The sequence below is a fragment of the Silurus meridionalis genome, chromosome 20, assembly GCF_014805685.1.
Source record: "Silurus meridionalis isolate SWU-2019-XX chromosome 20, ASM1480568v1, whole genome shotgun sequence".
Taxonomy (NCBI): Eukaryota; Metazoa; Chordata; class Actinopteri; order Siluriformes; family Siluridae; genus Silurus; species Silurus meridionalis.
The window spans coordinates 8,847,788-8,853,787 of record NC_060903.1 but is presented as its reverse complement, the minus strand read 5'-3'; positions in this window follow the sequence as shown (position 1 = coordinate 8,853,787).

Below are 6,000 nucleotides of genomic sequence, written 5' to 3'. Positions count from 1 at the left end.
GAGCATGAGCATGAGCATGAGCAAGTTAGTTTGCATTTCAGACAGAGAGCCCTGAATCCTCTCTCCCTTAGTCTTTCTCTGTCCAAGCACAAGGACACTGCGATGTCAAGTCTTTGCGGCTAATTGGATTGCCCTTTCTTTTACAGAGCCAAACAAGCTCATGAAATAAATAACTAATGTGCCCCTTGCTAGACTCATTAGTTTAGAGCAAATTTCCATTCATAACCTTCTATTTTTTATTTTTTTTTGTTCCACCTTTAGCCTCATTCTTCTTCTTCTAAAAAAAGGCTGTCAGGAATATGCACATCTGTAACTGGAAGAAAATGGTGTTGTAAGTCAACTCACTTTCCAAGCCAGGGTTAAAATGGGTGAAGCATTCTCCCATCAACTATACCAAACAATAGCTGCTTTAGGGTCATTAGCTCTGAGAAGCATATTGGCCATATGGCTGCTTCCATTTAGATTGAGCAGACACATTTATCTCCATTTCATGAACGCTGGTTTGAAGTGTGCACTTATTGAGCAAAACCGCACCATTCTGAATGCCGCTCTCATGTTCTTTACGTATCTGTCAACCTTTCTATCTTCCTGACCTTCTGCATCTCCTTCTCCATCACTGACTGATCAGTGGTTAATCTCTTGAAATAGGCTGTGTAGGCTTTAGACATTGTGACCTTTCAGATGAATTTTTTATATGTAATTCCTTTGCAGTCAGTAGTACAAAAAAATATGTATAGTATATTCAATGTCCTAAGAAATATTTTTTTATTTTAGAAATATTTGTATTTATTTTTTTAGAGTACTGGTAAAAAGAAAAATGTATAAAAGTAGGGTCACAAATAAAAATTGAATAAATAGCTATTTAAAAACCTGCTTTCACAGACCTTTATTCTCTATTGAAAAATTGGTAAACAAATTAGTGGTATAATTCAAATTATATGTTTGTTACATGTTATAAAATGCTTTTTGAATCATAGTAACAGCTCAGTCACATAATTTTAGGCTCCTAAAAAAGAGATGTAAAATGTATTGTATTGTTGAAGTTTCTCTGCAATGTTTTTTAAGAGAGTCTTTTTAAGAAAGAGAAAAAAGAGAAGCTGCTGACAGAACAACTGCTTATAAAAGATTTTTTTTAAAACAACTACAAATAGATAAAAATTATTAATAAATCACAAGTAAATAAAAAAAAGTAAATTAAAAAACAGCATTTGCTCTATTTTACCCCCTTTATTTCTCTTTAGACATTGGAGAAAGTGTATCTGACATCATGCTGTCACATTGTGAGGTCTCTCTCTTTGCTATAACAAAGTCTTTGTAATATTATAAGAGAAATAGCAAGGTAGAAAGACCCAGCTTCCTTTTTTCTTTCACTAAAATATGTGCCATGCAGAGTCTGTCATCTATTATTTCTTTAAGGGCAAAGTCTTGGATAAAGAACAGTTATTCATGTCAAATTCTTCAAGCTCTCTATTCACATCCTGCATGGCACTGAGGAAGCACTTGGTGCAGTTTGTTTGCAGTAATTCCTACTCATTTACAGCAGCTGAACATTCTCAACTCTGGCAGAATTGATTGTGCTTGTATGAGAGATTAATCATGGATATGGCATCATAAGATATCACATTAATCACTGGATGTGGATCGGTCATTAAAGTGTGGAAATGGGTGATGTATCACACTGTCACTATTAGGCCATAGTGAGAAATGGAACACTGGCTCGGCATGGCCATGGAGAACAAGATGTATGGATTGTGTCAATTTACTATTTGCTAAACTCTTTTGATGTGCTCTGTTGATAATTAAAAATGAAGGAATGTGATGAGTAACTGTGGAGGCATGGGCATTAATATTTATATAATGTCGGAAGGTTGGGTATCATCGAGCAAGATCACTTTTGATTGCTAATACTAGGCATAGACATAGGAATTTGCCTGACGCTGCCTGTCGCAGGACAAAAGGTCAGCATCATCAACAGTGCACAAGAGACAGAATACACAATTCCCAGAATGTGTAGAGACATAAAAATGAGCTGACTGTAGTGCTAATATGTAATTATGGAGCTCAAATGATTGTATGTGCATAGCTTGACGGGAAAACGAAGCGTGATGAAGGATTTTGGTGTTCAGTGGATTAGATGGATGAGTAGGAATTCAGTTAATTATGTGCATTTGAGTAAGGTTTCAGTAGCAAATGAAATTATTATGTAGAAAGACTGTAGATTACATAAAACCTGCTGAGGCATGAGTAGAGAGTATTGATACATGACATAGTTTGAGAAATGTTGCTTAAAACAAGATTATAATACATGGATTGCATTGTAAAGAGTTTATTAGATTAGGGAAGTTTTTTCAGTTAAAATGCTCTTAATATATACAATTTTACCACAAGTGTGTGGACAGCTGAGCTGTAAGAACCATGTAGACTTGTTAAGCATCATATAATAGATTTGGTCTATCTAGACTAGCTTTTTTCTTTAGCTATTATAACAAGAACCCTGGTATTTATTCCAATTCATCTCCAAATGTTCAGCATGGTTGAGGTCAGGACTATGTGCAGGCCACAAAATCATCAAACATGTCTTTATGGAAGATGTATGTTGGAACATGGCTTATTTCTCTCTCCCAGTCACCCTTTATCTCTTCTTATTCAATCTCTCTCTCTCTCTCTCTCTCTCTCTCTCTCTCTCTCTCTCTCTCTCTATGTCAAGTTAAACATGCTCCTTTCAATGCTGTGTTTTATTAAAAAGCCCACAGGTAAAAAAATATTCCAAGAATAAAAGGGGTAATCCAAATGCAGTGTCATGAAACAGGCAAAGCTGTCCAGTAACCAAAAGGACAGGCAGCGAGTAAACAAAGCCAAAAGTACACAATAAACAAAGGGCGTAGTCATAGAAACGTGGCAATGGTCATAAAACCAAGGAAAACAAATAATAAGAAGACCTTGGTAAGCAAGGGAACTGAAATACTTCACATGGCTGAGCGTTAGCATTGTTCATAAAGGCTAATGCCGAAAGTAACCCTTGACCCGAAAGTGTTCAAAATTCGGCCAAAGGCTCTCTCTGGTGTGGCATCTGGGATATTGTAGTTGGAGTTGTTACAGGTGCCTGTGACAAGTTCCTGTCCCTTTCTTCCCTTCACATCTGCCTGAATTATTCCAGCGGGTTGTCTTCAATTGAAGACCACTATGTGTAGCTGGGGATAGTTCCACATGAACTATAGATCAATGAAGTTACTGGACAACCCAAAAAAATTTGAGGACTGTAATACTGTAATAAATATTAATAGTCTGATACAATGGCTCATGACCCCAGTTTGCAGTTGGAACTGATTGAACTGAAATGAATGGACATTCGGTGCCACCCAGATGAGGATGGGTTTCCTTTTGAGCCTAGTTCCTAGCAAAATTTCTCTCTAATGCCATCTCAGAGAGTTTTTTAATGCCACAGTCACCACTGACTTGCTAATCAGGGATAAACTTACAATTGTAAGGAACAAACGTATAGGCAATAAACTTATTCTGGTCCATTGTTAAAGTGTAATATAAATAAAAAATAAATGATTTGAATTGAAGTGAATTGAATTGAATTGGACAGAGTAAGTCTGTTAGTTCCAGTGAACAGAAATAATGGTGCACAAAAAAGACATTCTAGTCAATTGTGTGCTTTAAAATTTGTGGCAATACTTTGGGGAAGGTCTACTATATATGTCGGTTGAGTACTAAATTAACTCAGCCATATAGTGTAAAAAAGAAGTGAACTGTTGCTTTATGTGATTAAATGAGTGTTCAAAGTGTTTAAAAATGTATCCTTAGCCAGGGTTGCATTGGGTCTGAAAGTTATTCCAAGAACACTACATGAGGTGGTAAATACACCATGGATATGCAACATGCACACACATTCACACCTTGGAGCACATTAGCAGAGTCATTCCACCTCGCAGGTTTAGTAGGAAGTGACAGCAAACTGGAGAATTTAGAGGAAACCCACATGAACGTGCTAAGAACGTCACACCAATTGTAATCAAAGCTCAGGATTATCCCAGAGACCTTGGAGGTGTGAGCCACAAGCTACCTACTATACCACCATACCATTTAGAGACTGCAATTCCTACTGTAGAAAAGAGGTTTCTAATAATTGCGACATAATTTCTTTAGAATTTCTATACATAACCACTATCTCTGCCCCTATCAAAATCATGTCCTATATCAATGATATACAGCATTTATGGTTTACTTTGAATAAAAACAAAACTAGGTGCTTCTGTTTTACAAATGCTGTTTGAAATGTTAGCTTGCCTATTACAGCCTCTCTGAATGTCCAGAATTAGATTCTGGAAAATTGTGTTTTCCTGCATTCTGCATCTCCATTAACTACATAGTGACACCAAATACATCTGACAGCACTCTTACTAAAGCTACTGTAAATTAGGTTTCCCACAATAAGTTTTCTATCTCTTCTAACCTAACATATAGAGAAGTTTCTTGTAGCTCTTTTAAGTGCTTGTTTTACTAGCAACTTACTTGTCAGAGTGCCAGGGTCACTGGTGTGTGCTTTTAAGATAAGATAAGATATACCCTCATTTGTCCCACAGTGGGGAAATTTTTATTTACTTTTAAAACTATTATATAAACTAGAAGAGATTTGAATGTATATATATATATATATATATATATATATATATATATATATATATATATATATATATATATATATATACATTCAAATCTCTTCTAGTATATATATATATATATATATATATATATATATATATATATATATATATATATATATATATATATAAAAAGATACAAAGATACATTAGAACTAACTTTTCTAACCTTGGTGGTGTTTCTAACATCTCTCCATTGAACACCAGATGAGGAAAAGATAAAACTATATAATTTCGGATATTATTTGTGGAAGTGAATTCACTCTATTTAGTTTACTAATGTCAGTTCATTAGTTATGCTTTTTGGATGTTCTATCAGTGTCATACATCCTCCTCCAGGAGTCCCAGCCGCATCTGAGCTCAGTAGCAAGTAGTAGCTTAGTAGGTCTCTCTGCCTCTTAAGTTACCTCTTTGCTTCTCCATGCCCTCAATGCCAAACATGCTAAGGGCATGTTCTTTTGCTTCTTCATGCCCTCAATGCCCAACATACTAAAGGCACTGGGCAAAGACATTGCAGCAAAGCACCAGCTTCCAACCACTACTGGCAAGCACTTTGCTTGCAGTCCCTTGTGCCCCCAAGTTGACCCTAACCTCAATTATTTAAATAAATTACATTTTTCAATGCAGCCTGCAATTTATGTCACTAACTATAAGAACTTTTATTAGCCCTGTATTTTTCGTGCTTTCCGGTGGGCTGTAACCAGAAGAGAGGAAGAAAGCAGAGCAACATATAGCTGTGCATGATTTTTATTAGCTACACTGAGACGTAAAAGAGAATATAGGAAAAGTGAGTACTCTGCTAACCTTGTGTTGATCTCAAAACAATCACAAAGCATGACTTTTTTTGCAAACTCATTTAAATATAATAATAAATAGTTAAAATGTTGAATGTATCATTTATTAGTTAATTAAAAATTGTAATTGCAAAAAAACAGTGGTATAAAAGTAAGAACAAACATCACAATTTGCTGTTATAAGAAAATAATGTTACAAAGTAAATTTTTTCTTACTTGATTCAATTTCATATACCTTGAGTTAATCACTTTCACAATTTTTTTAATGACATACCATGCCCTTAACCTGCTTTTTCTTTCTGGTTTTAAGCCTAGAATGTTTCATGGATTTTTGCCTTGTACTTGAAGATTCTATTTACACATCATCTGCCAATGGCTTGGATTGCTCTGCTATTATTAATAAAAAAAATAAAAAAAAACACTTTTTGCAATTTCTGATGTAATAAGCAGTTACCTGAATGTAAGTGCAGATAATTTAGTCAGAGTTAAGACAGAGTAACAAAAAATTATATCCTGACAATAGAGCAAAGAGAGAGAGA